This window comes from Stenella coeruleoalba, assembly GCF_951394435.1.
Source record: "Stenella coeruleoalba genome assembly, chromosome: 3".
NCBI classification, from domain to species: Eukaryota; Metazoa; Chordata; class Mammalia; order Artiodactyla; family Delphinidae; genus Stenella; species Stenella coeruleoalba.
In genome coordinates this window covers 116551057-116569007 of record NC_137148.1, presented here as the reverse complement: position 1 = coordinate 116569007, position 17951 = coordinate 116551057, and the positions used below count along the sequence as shown (strand labels likewise).

The following is a 17951-nucleotide window of genomic DNA, read 5'->3' as shown; positions in this document are numbered from 1 at the left end:
AAACAGATGGAGAGATATACCATGTTCTTGGATTGGAAGACTCAATATTGTCAAAATGACTATACTACCCAAGGCAATCTACAGATTCAATGCAATCCCTATCAAATTACCAATGGCATTTTTCACAGAACTAGAAAAAAAAATTTTTTTTCTCATGAACCATGTGCATGGCTAAAATTTTTTTTAATTTGTATGGAGACACGAAAGACCCTGAACAGCCAAAGCAATCTTGAGAAAGAAAAATGGAGCTGGAGGAATCAGGCTCCCTGACTTCAGGCTATACCACAAAGCTACAGTCATCAAAACAGTATGGTACTGACACAAAAACAGAAATATAGATCAATGGAACAGGATAGAAAGCCCAGAAATAAATCCAAGTACCTATGGTCAATTAATCTATGAGAAAGGAGGCAAGACTATACAGAAAAGACAGTCTCTTCAAAAATGGTGCTGGGAAGACTGGGCAGCTAACATGTAAAAGAATGAAATAGAATATTTTTTAACACCATGCACAAAAATAAACTCAAAATGGATTAAAGACCTAAATGTAAGACCAGATACTGTAAAACTCTTAGAGGAAAACAGGCAGAATGCTCTATGACATAAAACACAACAATTTCTTTTTCTATCTGTCTCCTAGAGTAATGGAAATAAAAACAAAAATAAACAAATGGGACCTAACTAAACTCAAAAGCTTTTGCACAGCAAAGGAAACCATAAAGTGAAAAGACAACCCACAGAATGGGAGAAAATATCTGCAAATGATGCAACCAACAAGGGATTAATCTCCAAAATATACAAACAGCTCATGCAGCTCAATATAAAAAAACAAAAAACAAAACAAAACAAACAAAAACAAAAAACCCAACCCAATCCAAAAATGGGCAGAAGACCTAAATAGACATTTCTCCAAAGAAGACATACAGATGGCCAACAGGCACATGAAAAAATGCTCAACATTGCTAATTGTTAGAGAAATGCAAATCAAAACTATAATGAGATATCATCTCACCCCAGTCAGAATGGCCATCATCAAAAAGTTTATGAACAACAGGTGCTGGAGAGGGTGTGGAGAAAAAAGGGGACCCTCCTACACTGTTGGTGGGAATGTAAATTGGTACAGCCACTATGGAGAACAGTATGGAGGTTCCTTAAAAAACTAAAAATAGAGCTGTTGTATGATCCAGCAATCCCACTCCTGGGCATATATCCAGAGAAAACCATGGTTTGAAAGGATACATGCACCCCAGTGTTTACTGCAGCACTGTTTACAATAGCCAAGACATGGAAGCAACCTAAATGTCCATCAACAGATGAATGGATAAAGAAGATGTGGTACATACATACAATGGCATATTACTCAGCCATAAAAAAGAATGAAATAATGCCATTTGCAGCAACATGGACATGGAGACTATCATACTTAGTGAAGTAAGTCAGACAGAGAAAGACAAATATATGATACTGCTTATATGCGGAATCTAAAAAAAATGATACAAACGAATTTATTTACAAAACAGAAACAGACTTACAGACTTAGAGAACAAACTTATGGTTACCAAAGGGGAAATGTGGGGGTGGGGAGATAAGTTGGGAGTTTGGGATTGACGTGTACACTATATTTAAAACAGGTAACCAGCAAGGGCCTACTGTACAGCACAGGGATCTCTAATCAATATTCTGTAATAACCTAAATGGGAAAAGAATCTGAAAAAAAATAGATACATGTATATGTACAACTGAATCACTTTGCTGTACACCTGAAACTAACACAACATTGTAAATCAACTATACTCCAATATAAAACAAAAATTTTTTAAAAAAAGGCTGCATTGAACACTCTTATCTGATGATCCCACTCAAGACATGCTCAAAGTCATAGGATTTTCAGTCATTCAACCATACAATGAGAAGAGCAGAAACTATTCTTTCGGAAAGTGGCCCATGGAGGTAAGATCACAATAAAAGACCTCATCAAAGCAGAGATGAAGGAAAGAATAATAGTTTTCAAAGTTATTTTTTTTAATGACAAGACACCTGGTAGCATGGCACTGACCCTGCAGGCAGTAGAGTGGAGAATGTTCCTCTGGAAAAACTGAGCAGCCCGAGGGGAAAAAATTACTGATAATACTCGAGGAGACTCCAATGACTCACCCAGTCACTCCTCAGAAAAGCCCATGCACGCAGAACTTCTAATCAGCTTTTTATTGCCTCATAAATAAATGAATGAACAAGGATTATCAAGACATTTAAGGAAAGCCTGCAACATAAAAGAACAAAACAGAAAAAAGAAAAAACAACCCAAACGTCCAAAAAAAAAGAAAAGAATAAATTACGGTACATCTATATAATAGTTCCTTTGCAATTATTCTCAATTTGAAGCATGATATTAATAGTAAGCGTAGAAAAATGTAAAAGCATGATCCCATTTTCTTTAAAATAAATATTAATAAATGGATCAGTGTTACAGAATGAAGAATTCTACAAGAGACCCACACAGTAGTCACCTAATTTAATAGAAAGGCATCACTGCAACTCAGAAAGTAAAAATTAATCTTTCCAATAAATAGTGCTGGCTATTCTAATGGGAGAAAATTAAAAAAATGAACCTTGATCTCCATCCTTATAAACAAAGAATAATTCACACTGTACCCTGGACACAGTCACACTTTTAGAACAAAGTTTATAATATATTCATGACTTTGGAAATATTTATCTTATGACCCAGCAATTCTACTCTTAGATATATACTGAAGTAAAATGAGCACGTAAGTCCACCAAAGACACATGTAAGAATAGTCAGTGACTTCCCTAGTGGTCCAGCGGTTAAGACTCCGTGCTTTCAGTGCAGAGGGCACAGGTTCAATATCTAGTCAGGGAACTAAGACCCCACATTCCCACATGCAGCACAGCATGGCCAAAAAAAAAAAAAAAGGAATGGTCAAAGCAGCTTGATTTATTATAGCCCCAAACCGGAAACCATCCAAATGTTCATCAACAGCAGAACAGAAAGATTACGGTACAGTTATACAATAGACACTGCCCAGTGATAAGGAAAGAACAATTACTACATGCAGCAATGTGGATGAGTCCCACAGACAATGATGAACAAAAGCCAGACTCAACAGACTTCACACTGTAAGACTGCATTTATATGAGGTTCAAGAACAGCCAAAACGAATCTACGGATATTGACTGGAAGAGGCACAAGAGGAGATTTCTGGGATGATGGAGATGTTCCACATCTTGAGCTGAGTCATGATTACATGGAACAGTTTTGGAGTTGTACATTAAGATTTTCATGCTTTGGCAGACAAGCCTGGGAAGGGCTGAGGGGACCGTCCTGAGAAGCCTTGATTAAAATGGGGAAAAAAAAAAAAAGATTTTCATGCTTTAAGTGTACAGTAACAGTAGACAGACAAAATTTGGCTAGAAGGAAAAAAACATTTATAGTGGTTTTCCCTGGGTGCTGGAATTATTGGCAATTGTTATTCTGTATGTTTGAAAATTTCAATAAGGAACCTATATAGTCAGAAAAAAAATAAGTTTTCTTAGTGCTTTTTGGTATTTTCATGTTACCCACCTCTTTTTTTTTTTTAAATGCCTAGAATGCTTCTGTAGACCCCTTCTAGTGTCCCAACTTCCCTATTATTAATTTTCCCTTGTGGATAAACTATTTTATATCTGCTCTTCACTGCTTTTTACAGTGATTTTTGTAATTGTGGTTCTTTTTTGTGGGGGGGAGGCACTCCATGCGGCATGTGGAATCTTAGTTCCCCGACCAGGGATCGAACCCGTAGCCCCTGCAGTGGACGTGCAGAGTCTTAACCACTGGACTGCCAGGGAAGTCCCATGATTCTTTGTTTCACAAGACACTTCAGCTTCTTAAGTTCTTTAAATGTTTTTTCTCTGCTTCAAACTGAAAAGTCACTTGGCTAAGTACCAAACATGGGGTTAAAAAAAAAATTCTCTTGGTTACATGCAGACTTCCCCTACCTTGGGACTATTCTTATCTTCAAAGCCAGAAGTCATGCTTATCCCTCCATCTTTACATATCCTTCTTGGGAATTTATAAAATTGTAAAGTTTTTTTTAAAAAAAGGGCGGATTTTACTCTGAAGACCTCCTCTGTGTCTTTTCTGAACTCCCTAATTAGGGATCTTCGTAAATAGATTATTTTATATTCTAGGTCCCCCAGTTTTTCTTGATTCTCATACCCATAATTTTGGGTATTGTTTGTTGGGCTAAAAAAAGCTTTAGAATTACTGGTTTGGTGCTGCTCTATCATCTCAGGTTTACAGTTTTTGTTAAATTTTGGCATTGATGTGTTCGTTTATTCCATTCACACAGTCATTTGTTCCTTCTATAAAAAGTAGAGACAGGGCTTCCCTGGTGGCGCAGTGGTTGAGAGTCCGCCTGCCAATGCAGGGCCCCGGTCCGGGAAGATCCCACATGCCGCGCAGCGGCTGGGCCCGTGAGCCATGGCCGCTGAGCAGCTGGGCCCGTGAGCCATGGCCGCTGAGCCTGCGTGTCCAGAGCCTGTGCTCCACAACGGGAGAGGCCACAACAGTGAGAGGCCCGCGTACCGCAAAAAATAAATAAATAAATAAATAAATAAAAATTAAAAAGTAGAGACAGTAGGTCAGGGAAGTCAGAGAAGGCTTCTAACGGGAAGCAATGATCACACTGAGAGTTAGGCAGAAAGGGAAATGCGGATTACTCAACCTTCACACTCTGGTCAGAAATAACGCTCACAAACAGCCTTACTAAGAGTAGACTTTCAGGATCACTGCAGCTTCTTTTTCTATAGTTATCCTTTATCTCTTTTAATAGGAGTCATGTAATTTTATTCGTTTACTTGTCAGATACTATTGGCAAACCTAATCATTTGTTTATTCAACATTATTAAGTACTTATTACATGACAAGCCCAGTACTGAGGATATGAGAGAAAGAACTCTAGCTGCCTTCCTCTTCCCCTTCAGTACCACTGATAATAGAAATAAAATAATTGGGACTTCCCTGGTGGCATAGTGGATAAGAATCCACCTGCCAATGCAGGAGACGCGGGTTCGATCCTTGGTCTGGGAAGATCCCACATGCCACGGAGCAACTAAGCTCATGCGCCACAACTACTGAGTCTGTGCTCTAGAACCCATGAGCCACAACTACTGAGCCCACACGCCTAGAGCCTGTGCTCCGCAACAAGAGAAGCCTGCCCACCGCAACAAAGAGTAGCCCCTACTCGCCACAACTAGAGAAAGCCCGCACGAAGCAACGAAGACCCAACACAGCCAAAAATAAATAAAATAAATTTATAAAAAAAATAATAAGTAATCTAGAGATGATTTAAAGTATTCAGAGGATGTGCGTAGGTTAAATGCAAACCCTATGCCATTTTATTTACGAGACTTGAGCATCCACATTATTTTGGTATGAAGGGGTCCTGGAACTACTGAGAGATGACTACACACAGTAAAAAATGAAAGATATCTTTGGGTAATGTCTGCCCCATGGCTTTTAGGAGAAAATAACCTATTTCTTCACTTGTTGAGCAGGAAAGCCACACTTCTAGATGCTTCCAACAACCATCCAGCTACCACTGAGAACATGTTTTGTCCCAGCACCAGGGCAGGATCCACAGCTGTGAACAGTCCCATGGGTTTCAGGCCAACCTCACCAAGGGCCCCTTCTCCAGCCTTTATTAGTCACGGATGGTCCTCTGCAGAAGCCAGAGGACTACCTGAATGTAGGACAGCCTTCTGCCTTCAGCTTCTGGAAGGACACCCCAAAGGTGGACCTCACTCAGCCCCTTGTCTGACAGCTCCCATAATGCCAGCAAGCCCACCCCCCCACTGCCCACTCCCCCCTTGGGAACTCCAACCACCAGCTGCGTCCCACCCCTCAGCTCGGGAACTCCGGTCAGCACCCCACTGATGCTGCTATCTTAAAGCCATGGGGAAGTGAAGGCTGGCTCCTGCTCAGAAAAAAAGGCTGGGGACCTCTGAATTACATCTAGTCATGGGATGTACAGGAGAGCATTGTAACTCTGGAGCTTCAAACAGCCAGCCCTCAAAGTGACAATGGAGGGAAAATGAGCCCAGCAAGAGGGAGGGTAGGAAGCAAAAGCAGCAGTGAACAGAAGGGAAAGAAAAAGGGAAGAAAGCTGTTAACAGAGAAAGTGAGTTGGGGAGATTAAAGAATAGGTTAGAGCAGGGAGAGAGAGAAAAGGGAGGAACTCTGCTCCCTGCCAACTTGACAGGACACACTAGAAAGGGACAGTCTATCCCTCCCAACAAGCCTGACAAGGCCACTTCCCAGGCCAGGTCCCTCACCAGCACGGCCCCTGAAAGACAGGCTCTGCCTGCCCCCTCCCAGAGCATTAGACTAGGCTTTGTGGGAAAACTGAAATCTTGACGGCTTAGAAAAAGGCCCCTACAGCTTCATGTGCTGGCAATTTAACTAAGCACTCCTGGTTCCTGCCGGCTACCAGCCCAGCCCTGGCTTTGCTCCACCATTAAAGCACGCTCTCCTGACCGACCCTCTGCGGGAGTGGCAGCTCAGTCAGCACCGCAGGGCGGCTTTAAAGGACAAGAGTGGATTTCACTGAACACCAGCAAGTACCAGTCACACCTGCCATGTGAGCACCCTAAGGACCAGACATCCCAGGGCAGCTCACTCCCCCCGCTTTCATTTTCATAGAATCTTTTTAAAGGAATACGCATTATGGACAAAAAGGTTAGAAAAAACACATGCTAGATGATAACTTCAGAGTTCTGTCATTAGTAACATCCACCAAGAGCAACTGTATGTATGGAAGACAAGGGGCCCAAAGTAGTATGGAGTATTGATGAATTAAAAACAAAAACAAGAAAACAAACTGCATCCACCCTGAACAAAAACCTGAGTTTTCCAAGAGCGCACCTGCACAGAAAGAACAACAGAACACAGCATCAATAAAGTCACATCCCTGGTGGAGGGCCTAGAGTTTAATGTAGTATACAGGCTCACCACCACTTGGGCCTCCTTCTGGCAAACCTCATGTCAAAACACCAGTGTTTTCAACTGACTGCATGTATTTCTTTTCAGTTCCTACGTTTTTCACTCTGCTGTCTTCCTGGTGTCATATAGCCATGCAGAGTTTCAGAAGATGGGATTCAAGGGGCCCTCTCTGAAGGCCTGCCTACCCCCAAACCATTCCTACCACCTGTTTACTGCCACCTGAAAAAATTAACAGAGTGAGTCATGTCTTTGGATGAAGGCAGTATTTTTCCAACTGGAGTATGTGGAACGATTTGGGGAATGTGGACAGACAACTTAATTTTAATAGTTATGCTTTTTAATATTTGCTTTCTATTTGTGGCAGGTGATAGTGGTTTCCAATTTAAGCCAATCATAGGTTCCCCTTCAAATAACTTTTAGAGTTTTTAAAAAATGGCGTAATTTAAAGAAAAATGTTAAATAATAGTACTGATGGCAAAGAGATAAGACAAAAATCATGCAGGTGGAACACAAATTAAGTGTGAGAAACAGATGAAGCACCTACCTCCAAGCCCTTAGAATGCAACCACCCCTCGCTGGAGTTCTGCCACCATCACACATCGAATATCACCAAGATTTAGTTCAGCAAAGTCAGCAGAACCAGAGGACGCAGAAATTGGATCAGAGATTGATGAATCACACCAGCCTTTAGAGAGGGTGCTGCGGAAGAAAGGCTGGGGGTGGGGGAAGGGGGGACACGGGGTCTGGGGTCTCTGGGAAGCTAGCGGGCAGCAGGAAAGCAGTAAGTATAGGTTTAACGACAAGGACTCATGAGATAGGCACATTCCTACAGAAGTCCCCCTCTTCACACATACTGTCCCCAAATGATCCTGCCCGAGGTCCCAATACTGAAAGCTGATGGGTGAAGTACTGAGAGCAGAAGTCTAGCACCACTTCCCAGGTCTTCCTATTCCCAAATACCTTTGCAATTCAATTGTTCCCCACCCCTGCCTTTCTTTGAACACTGGCCAGGAGGCCAGGTAGATTTCAGTGGTGATTTATTTTCTGGGCCAATTCTCTTGAGACTAATGACTCTTTAACACAAATCAGAGAACTGATGAAAGGCATCTGTGAATAAGGCATTACTCTCCAATGAGTAAATTCAGGTAGATCAAACCCTCCCCTCACCATGATTACCAAGACTCCCTTAAATCATTCACACACATCACCACAATAAACTGAATATCAACGATAAAGAGAGTCACACAAATTTTTTGGTTTCTCAGTGCAGATGAAAGTTATGTTTTCACTATACCGTAGTCTATTGAGGGTACAACAGCATTATGTCTAAAAAAATAATGTACACACCGTAATTTAAAAATACTTCACCACTGTGGGACTTCCCTGGTGGTCCAGTGGTTAAGACTCCGTGCTCCCAACGCAGGGGCCACGGGTTGGATCCCTGGTCAGGGAACTAGATCCCACACGCATGCTGTAGCTAAGAACCGGCGCAGTCAAATAAATAAATAAAATAAATATTAAAAAGAAAATACTTTATCACTGAAAAATACTAACAAACTTCTGAGCCTTCAGCGAGTTGTAATCTTTTTTGCTGATGGAGGTTTGAAGTATTGCGAGAATTACCAAAATGTGACACAGAGAAACAAAGTGAACAAGTGCTGTTGGAAAAATGACGCCGACAGACACAGGGTTGCCACAAACCTTCTATCTGTAAAAATCGCAGTATCTGCAAGGCCCAACAGATCAAAGTACAATGAAACGAGGTATGCCTTTAATCAAAAGGTTCAGAAAAATATAAACCATCCTTTGTTTTTGACAAAGCCATACCAGACTTGCTACCCACAGACACTGGATTCAAACCATTTATCTCCCTTGCTTTTTTTTTAATTTTTTTTTTTTTTTGGCTGCGTTGGGTCTTAATTGCTGCGTGCAGGCTTTCTCTAGTTACAGAGACTGGGGAGCTACTCTTCGTTGTGGTACACAGGCTTCTCATTGTGGTGGCTTCTCTTGTTACAGAGCACAGGACTAGGCGCGCGGGCTCAGTAGTTGTGGTGCATGGGCTTAGAGGTTCCGCACCATGTGGGATCTTCCCGGCCCAGGGATCAAACCCATGTCCCCTGCATTGGCAGGCAGATTCTTAACCACTGCGCCACCAGGGAACTCCCTCCCTTGCTTTAGAACTGAGGGCCCATCCAGTTTCCTAGCTCTGGTTTTGAGGCCTAAATCAGTACTAATATTCCACATACGTCTCCTAAAAACTACAAAAGAAGTCATTCTAAGCTCACTGCCTTTTGAAGAGCCCTTTGTATATAGTGCCCAAAATGGTGTGAACCTTTTTGGCCAGAGCCCGGAGGGTCAACTCATGCCCAATCCCCTTGCTTTTAAACTGCTGTGTTTTAATTGCTGACTCCCATTGTACAGCCAAGCCAATTAGTAGGGCTGGTCAAGCGTGAGGAGCTTGGAGGCCTAGAACACAGCACTCAATTCAGCCTGAGAAAAACAGGAAGCCTCTCCTGTCAGAACTTCCCTGTGAGAACTATGCCTAGACAACAAATGTCACAAGTCCGAGAGACGGATGTTGTAGTTCTGTAGTTCCCTGGGCACGTCAGCAAGCACTTGAATCTCTATCTGATGGAGGACTGGCAGAGTGACTCAGGAGAATGAAATTTTAAAAGATGACTATTTCACTCCTCATTCAATTTAGTGAGCATTATTGCCCACTTCAGTCTCTGAAGTGCTTAGTGAATAACTCCTTTAGGGTTGAAAGGATGTAGGGTCCAAAACCCAAGAAGCTGCAAGGTTTACTCCAGGCACTCTAAACCAGCTGGATAAAGTGTGAAACAGTCTGAACTTATTTACATATGAAATGCAAACATGCACTTACCCTCAGGTCTCCAGATCTGATTATTGGCTTATTGGTAACCCAGCCCAAATACACCCGGAAACAAAAACAAAAAAGCCTTAGGGTGCTGAATGAGGCTTTTACCAAAAAAATTTAGAATGTCCACCCTCTTTTTTTATTTCACTGCGTCTCAAAAAAATATCAATCATCCAAAAATTAAAATATTCTGCTTTAGAGGAGCTCAAATTTCATAAAAGCCTCCCATTAATATTCCTTCAGAACCTCTGTGAAGGACTTCCCTGGTGGTGCAGTGGTTAAGAATCCGCCTGTCAATGCAGGGGACACGGGTTCGAGCCCTGGGCGGGGAAAATCCCACATGCCGTGGAGAAACTAAGCCCACGCGCCACAACTACCGAGCCTGTGCTCCAGAGCCTGTGAGTCACAACTACTGAGCCCGCGCGCCTAGAGCCCGTGCTCCGCAACAAGAGAAGCCACCACAATGAGAAGCCCACGCACCACAACGAAGAGTAACGCCCACCCCCACCCCGCTCTCCACAACTAGAGCAAGCCCGCGCGCAGCAACAAAGACCCAACAGAGCCAAAAATAAATAAATAAATAAATAAATAAATTTATGGGGGGGGGCCCCTCTGTGAAGCCTTTCCTTTCGGCGGAGCGCGGTGGCAAAATGGCCGTGCAGATTTCCAAGAAGAGGAAGTTTGTCACTGACGGCATATTCAAAGCTGAACTGAACGAGTTTCTCACTAGGGAGCTGGCTGAAGATGGGTACTCTGGAGTTGAGGTCCGAGTTACACCAACCAGGACAGAAATCATTATCTTGGCCACCAGGACACAGAATGTTCTTGGTGAGGAAGGGCTGACGGATCCAGGAATTGACTACTGTGCTTCAGAAGAGATTTGGCTTCCATGAGGGCAGTGTAGAGCTTTATGCTGAAAAGTTGGCCATAAGCGGTCCGTGCTCCATTGCCCAGGCAGAGTCTCTGCATTACAAACCCTTAGGAGGCCTTGCTGTGCAGAGGACCTGCTATGGTGTGCTGCGGTCCATTACCCCGTTTCAAGGTTGAGGACTGTTTCCAGCCAAGAAAGGAGGGCCTGCCCTTGGGTGACAAAGGTGCAGGCCTAGAACGCTCGTGGGGGTCTCTGGCTCATACCCTAGCCCTGGTTCCCACCTGGGCCCAGTTCCCCTTAAGGGAGGGTATTTCTGTTCTTCAACAGAACAGCCAGGCCTGGTGTTTATCATTGCTTGTGTTGAGGGAAACACTATCTTTCTTTCCTAACATTGAAGTCTTAAATTCTCTACCAATGGGAACATTTGTGGGGGCAGCCGGGGTGAATGAAAGCAGAAAATTTCCCAAAACTCTCGGCCTACTTAACCGCCCTGACAGCACATAGTTACAGTGTCTGGGGGAGGGGGAGTGGACTGTTTCCAAAGGAAGCATGATTAGTTGGCCGTTCCAAATAATTCCAAAGACCATTTAGAAAATGGTTAACAGTTTTTTAAAAATGTGGCCCAGAAATCTAACTTCCAGCGATTCTTAATATTATGGGGCTTCTGGAGAGCCCTGTAAAAAGCTCTTTCATAACAAGCCCAGCCAATGAATAGGTACACGGAGGGGGGGGGGGACTCTTCAGGTAAGTAGAAATATGTGGTAAACACACATTGCTCAATGCTCAAATGACCTGTCTTAAGACATGTTTTACAGAGAATGATGTGGCTGATCTGACTGGGAAGCTCGCTCTCCCCAGCTGCCAGCACTCTGGATTTGTCCTCCCTTGAGTGCTGTGCTGGTTTCTCCGTTTAATGCATAAACCAGCTGCAGCCACCTTGCCAAGTTCTCAGCAATTCCCTCAACTGCCTTTTACTGTACAGGATTCCTGGAGTCCAATTCTGTTTTCTGGAGTCAAACAAATACAAAACAAATTGGTGAGAAGTTTCAGCTATTTCACTTCCTCCCAGAAAACAGAAGTTTGTGAAAGGTTCAATCTAAAAAGGACAACTGTGTGCTTTTTGTTGTTCACAGGATCAGTAAATTTCAGAGCTGGAAAAAAACCCATATATCACCAAATCATTCCTCTTCAAAAATCAAAATATCTTCTTCCTATTTCTCAAGAATTTAAGACAAAATGGCCAATTAACACTTAAGCAGCCTTACCTAAGAAGCCCACAAACTGAGGGTAGCAGGTAGGAAAGGGGAACTCTGTTCTACAATTAACAAAGAGCAGGGGACTCCTTTCAGCTTCCCCAATGCCCCCATTCATGTTTGGGGCACTGATTATCCTTCAATAACTTCTCTGCCATTAAATCTCCTACTACTCGCTCAGGGTTGGGTTTCACCCTGGGGATAAGAGGTGTTTGTAGAACACGCTGAAATTTCTAAAGGGTAAGTGCTCTGGACAATACAACCTCAGTGCATATCAAGGGTAGCAAAGCCCTCAGAGAGTCATTAACTCACCCGGCCAAATGAGAAGAGAAAATGAGCCGCAGCTGCGTGCTTCCTTTCCCGCATAAGAAGGAATTTTTTAAAAATCTGCTAACAATGGCCGGGGTAATTGGCACCTGGCTGCCTGCTCCCACATCCTTGTCTGATACAAAGATTTCAGAAGCAGGGTTCACAGAATCCCAACGGACCAGAGTTCTAGGCGTTGTCACCTCTTTTCCTGCCTCCTCGGTGTCTCCCCATCCCAGTGTTCCCCTACCCCAACCCAGCCGACGCTTCAATGGCTCCCCACAGTACACAAACCCTCAGCTGAGCGCTCAAAGAGTTTTCCCCAACCGGCCCTAACCTAAATCTCCAAACTTCCCCTCCGCCCCCAAAACCGCCCTAGCACTCGGTCCAGTAAGTCGCCGAATCGTCTTTCCCTTACCTCCAGCGCGAGACTCAAGGTCTCCTTCTCCAGAGGTCCCCTTTCCCTCCCTCTACTCGTCCAATGCCCACAGCTGCCGGAGATTAGCCGCCCCCCTCAGGGCTCCGCTCAGATTTCACTTCCTCCAACAGGTCTATTCAGATCCCTAGACACCGTTCTCAATAGTGAAGATTCCTTTTCCCCCGCAACACCTTTCCTGAACACCCCCGGCCCCTGCTCCCACCCGAGGGGCTCCCGAGCGCTCTCCCGCCCCAGCAGGCCCGGCTCAGAGCACGGAGTGGATCCCCGGCAGCGCCCTAGAAATCGCAGCCCAAGGCGAAGAGATGCAGAAGCCTCCCGCAGACGTCTCCCGAGACCGGGTGTGGCGAGCCCAGCTCTCAGTCAGCCGACTTCTCGCAACGCGGAGCCCCTTAGTCCACTGCCCAGAGGCCGGGCGGGCGGCGCTGGATCTTCCCAGCCTCCGCCAGCGGCGCTGCGACGGGACCCGGAGGAGCAGCCGCGATGAGCCGGGGTGGGCATCGGGCCGGCTGCAACCGCTCCCCAGCTCCTGGCCTCTCTCCCAGCCCGTGCGCGCTCCTCGGCCGGAGCCGGCCCATCCCGCCCCGGGGCCCTTCGCTCTTCCGGCGCCCTCTGGGGAGCTCGGGGGAGCGCAAAACCCCGGAAGGGCCCTGCCCGCGCCTCACCCCCTCCCTGGTCCCATCTTGGCCGGGTCCGGCTCCGCCGCACCTTACCTCTCTTCTCTTCGAAACTGCTAGGCACTGGTTCGGCCCGGACCCGCTGGGATCAGACGAGACCGCACTAGTCGCGCCGCACCTGCCAAGGAGCGAGTGAGGAGCCTGGGCGCGCCTGACGTCACAACCGGCCCGAGCGCCGCGAGCTCAGAGTCACCTGATCACCTTGGCAACCCGCACGGGGCGGGGCAAGGCGGTGGGCGGTGTCATAGCAAGAGCCCAGTTCCCTGCAGCTGGTCCTGGAAGCGCCTCCTGAAGCGCTCCCGGGCTGTTGACGACGCGGAGCCTCGAGGTCCGTCTCTGGCCTGGCTGCTCAGGCCTCCGAGTTGGAATGGATACCTGAGACCCCAACAGGCACAGGCATCAAGTTCGATCAGTGCTCCGAGACTCCAGACGTTATCCCCTCGCCGCCAGTGCAAGTGCCTGGCTGGCAGGGCCTGTGTCCCCACCATACCCGGTTCAGTGCGTGGCACGCAGGTTCGCTTGTGGGCTGCTCCTCTCCGTGTCTTCTGGGTCTAGACCCAACTAGGTTCGAGGGTTTGCTCCGCGAACTGTACCTGAGAGGGCTGGGGCTGAGGCTGATAACTGGATTGCTCTTTGGCAACTTTCCCCATAAGCCTCTCAACAAGTAGTGCAGCCTTTGCTGGAGAAAGTAGTAAGGCTTAATTCATTCAGGAGAGGGGAGGAGACGGGCTGTAGCCCAGGCCCAGACCTCCTGTCCTGAAGGCCTCCTTCTATTCCAACAGAAAGAGAAAGCACTGAAACACTCCCAGAGCAAAGCCTAGAACAAGCCCGGATGTCCTACTTGAAAAGCTTTTTTGTTTTTCAGATTAGATATCGATTTTCTCAATTTCCTCCCCTTGCTCACTATAATCGTATGCCTGCACCTCTATGACTTTCCAGTTGCTAGACGTAGACCATCAGCTTCAAAATGAAAATCTAACACTCCATGGAGGTCCTGGTTTGAAAGCCACTGCTTATTTCGTCCCTTCATTTTCTGAGTTCCATTTAAGTTTTACTCTTCTAGTCCCTGCACCACTATGGAGGTTTCATGTATGTCGTCCTTCCCTCTCAGCCTGTGGGATTTTAAACCAAAAAGTTATTTTATAAATAACTTCTAGTGAGCACACTAGAATGTGTGCAATGAGCAATGAGCAATTCCAGGCTGCTTGAGGCACGATTCTTGAAGATCAGGAGTTTATCGGTGGTGTACCTCATATCCAAGTACCACCTGTGCTGTTTACTTAATAGTTTCATTTTAAGTGACACTTCTTTATTTTTATACATTTATTTAAAAAAGAAACTAGCGGGACTTCTCTGGCAGTCCAGTGGTTGAGACTTCGCCTTCCAATGCAGGGGATGCGGGTTTGAGCCCTGGTCAGGGAACAATGATCCCACAGGCCTCGTGGCCAAAAAACCAAAACATAAAACAGAAGCAATATTGTAACAAATTCAATAAAGACTTTAAAAATGGTCCACATCAAAAAAAATCTTTAAAAAAAAAAAGAAACTAGCATACAAACGGGAATAAAAGACAGCTGTGAAAGATAAAGTAGAGTCATGACTCCAGTCAGAGGTGTACTAATAGGAGAGAAGAGATTTAAAACATGAGCCCAGGTCCCAAAGGGCAGAGATTCGGAGGCAGGAAGATGGTGGGAGCAGGGCAGGGGCAGCCACACCTGGGGTGGCAGATCTGAGGAGGGGAACTCCAACTGCAGGTTAGGGACAGGTTGGGGAAGAGTTGGGCTAGAATGAGGTTTGAGGGAGGCAGTGGAGGGGAGAAGTGCTAGGAGCAGAGAGAATGGAGAAGGGATCTAGAGAAAGGAGAAGGAGCAGTGGTTTGGGGAGAGGCTGCTGAATGGAAACGTGTACTAATAGCATTAAGGGAAGGGAGGCTGAGAGGCTGCAAAAGTGAGGACTGCAGAGAAGGAGGAGCAGGTGAGAAGAACCTGATGTAGGCCCGAGGGGAAAGCACAGGGCCTCTGAGGCTCTACTGTGGGCAGGGCAAGGTGAGGGTGAGGGCCAAGGCGGAGATAACTGCCCCTGCAAGGGAGCGAGGCTGGAGAGGGCAGCTGGGACATATGGGGTCATGCTGGGGGAGAAGAGATGAAAGAACGGTGTTTTCAGTAAGGTCCTTGGCCACTCCCCTTTTACTGAGCTGCTTGGGTGTGACAGGGCATAACCACCAAAGGAAAAAATAGAACGTTCCCCACCCCCATCCCCACCACCCCCTTGAGGAAGGAGTGCTATCAGATGAGTACAAACTCAAGGAATGTTACTTGGCAGCATCCAAGAACCAGAGACATGGCCAGGGAGCACATCCCACATGACTCTTTTCTAGGATTTGACCTCAAGTCCCAGGAGTAAGCAGCCAGCCAGATGTAGAAGTCACTGGAGTTTCTTCACAAGTTTCCATTCCCAGAAATAAAAATGTCTGTGTGGAAGGTCCTGACGAAGCATATTTTTTGTGAAAGTCCATTAGCCACTGGAACTGCAATGGATTTTCAACATTTGTGAACTCAGGAGAACCATCCAAGGATTGTGGAGGCAGCATGATGCAGGGGTTGGGAAACTGTGCTCTGAGGTATATTCATTTTGTGAAATCAGACAAGTTACCCACCTTCCTTGAGCCTCAGTCTTATCTGTAAAATGGGTATAATACCTACCTCAGGAGACTGTCATCAACTTGAGGTGAATTCTAGGTCAAAGGAAGAACCCAGATTCACAGTTTTTCAGAAGGCCATTTAAAAAATCATTGTAGGGCTTGCCTGGTGGCACAGTGGTTAAGAATCTGCCTGCCAATGCAGGGAACATGAGTTCAAGCCCTGGTCCAGGAAGATCCCACATGCCGCAGAGCAGCTAATCCCGTGCGCCACAACTACTGAGCCCAAGTGCCACACTACTGAAGCCCGCGCGCCTAGAGCCCATGCTCCACAACAAGAGAAGCCACTTCAAGGAGAAGCCCGTGCACTGCAATGAAGAGGAGCCCCAGCTCACTGCAACTAGAGAAAGACTGAGCGCAGCAACGAAGACCCAACGCAGCCAAAAATATAAATAAATTAATTTTTAAAAAAATCGTTGTGGACTTCCCTGGTGGCGCAGTGGTTGAGAGTCCGCCTGCCGATGCAGGGGACACAGGTTCGTGCCCCGGTCCGGGAAGATCCCACATGCCGCGGAGCGGCTGGGCCCGTGAGTCATGGCCGCTGAGCCTGCGTGTCCGCAGTTTGTGCTCCTCAACGGGAGAGGCCACAACAGTGAGAGGCCTGCGTACCACAAAAAAAAAAAAAAAAAAAAAAAAAAAATCGTTGTATTTTCATTGGACCCCATTTGTTCAGTCACCAATTGGGTGAAAGAATGTTTCTTGGATGCCTAATCTACACTCCACACTGTGATGGATATGAAAGGAGCAAGTTCTCTGACTCGGTCCTCCAGACATCACACTCCTGCTAGGACAGTGAGACAGCATGAGAGGTCACAAAGCCCCTGTGAAATTGAGTGCTAAACTATGTCATGCCCTTCTCTGCCCTCAGCATTCATGGAGAGGGATGCCATGCCAGCTGCATTGGCTGAAGTGGGATGTATAAAAGAAAGGGTCTGGAACAAAGCCTGAAATTTGGAGGATTTGGAGAAGTGGTGAGAGAAGAGAGCATTCTTGGTTATATCATCTGGACGACATGAACACCTGAGACAGGGGCTCAGTAAATATTTGCTGAATGAATGAATGAACAAATAAGCAAGGGCAATAACACTAGAGAATGGTGGGCAGAGACATAAGATCAACCTAAGTGGACTGTGGAAATTGGACAGTTGTGAGAAATAAGGTAGAGACACAGCAGATTGTAGAGGAGCTTCTGAGATAGCAAAATCTTCTGGTAGAAACATGGGGTCTGGAGCCAGAGTGACAGGGTCGACCTCCATCACTTATTGGCCACATGACCTTGAGTAAGTTATTTAACCTCTCTGTGCGTTAGCTTCCTTATCTGGAAAAAAATAGGCATAACATTGTTATCTGCTTTACAGTGTTTTTATTTCCCACCCTCATCCCCACCCCCAGTGTATCTATAGTGTTATTTTGAGGATTAACTAAGATAATGCATATGAAACCTAAATGTGGCACTTGGCACATAGTAAGTGCTCCAAACTATTCACTTCTCTTTATTATTAGTATTAGTTTTATTAAGGCCTGAGAAGAGTATCGATTTAATACAAAAAGTATAGGAAACCACTGAAGCTCCTCAGAATGGGAAATGGGAATGGGATGCAGTGTTTTGTAAAGAATCATTGAGCAGCAGAATCCAACCTGGTCAGAAGGGAGAGTAGGGGCAGAGGTGCAGCCCCAAAGGGTAAGGAAGGGCTGACGAAGTACTAGAAACCACCCCTCCTGAAAAAGAGAAAGACTGTGCCCCCTTGCTCACACGTGTGTGGCGGTCAGAGCCCGGCAGGCAGAGGCGCTCAGTAACCCTGTTAAATGAACATCTCTACATGCTGCACAAG

General features: G+C 45.7%; 1 protein-coding gene across 3 annotated transcripts in view; it reads right to left on the bottom strand.

The window, feature by feature from the left end:
* CYSTM1 (cysteine rich transmembrane module containing 1) overlaps nucleotides 1-13621 on the bottom strand; it is a 66229-nt gene extending 52608 nt beyond the window's left edge. Inside the window, exon 1 of one of the 3 annotated variants that reach the window (XM_079916465.1) lies at nucleotides 13458-13621. The gene's annotated coding sequence lies outside the window, so the exon portion shown is untranslated. Of the gene's footprint in view, nucleotides 1-12726; nucleotides 12821-13457 lie in introns of those variants that run through there. The other 2 variants (XM_079916464.1, XM_079916466.1) reach the window with 2 other exon arrangements.
* Nucleotides 13622-17951: the final 4330 nt, after the last annotated feature.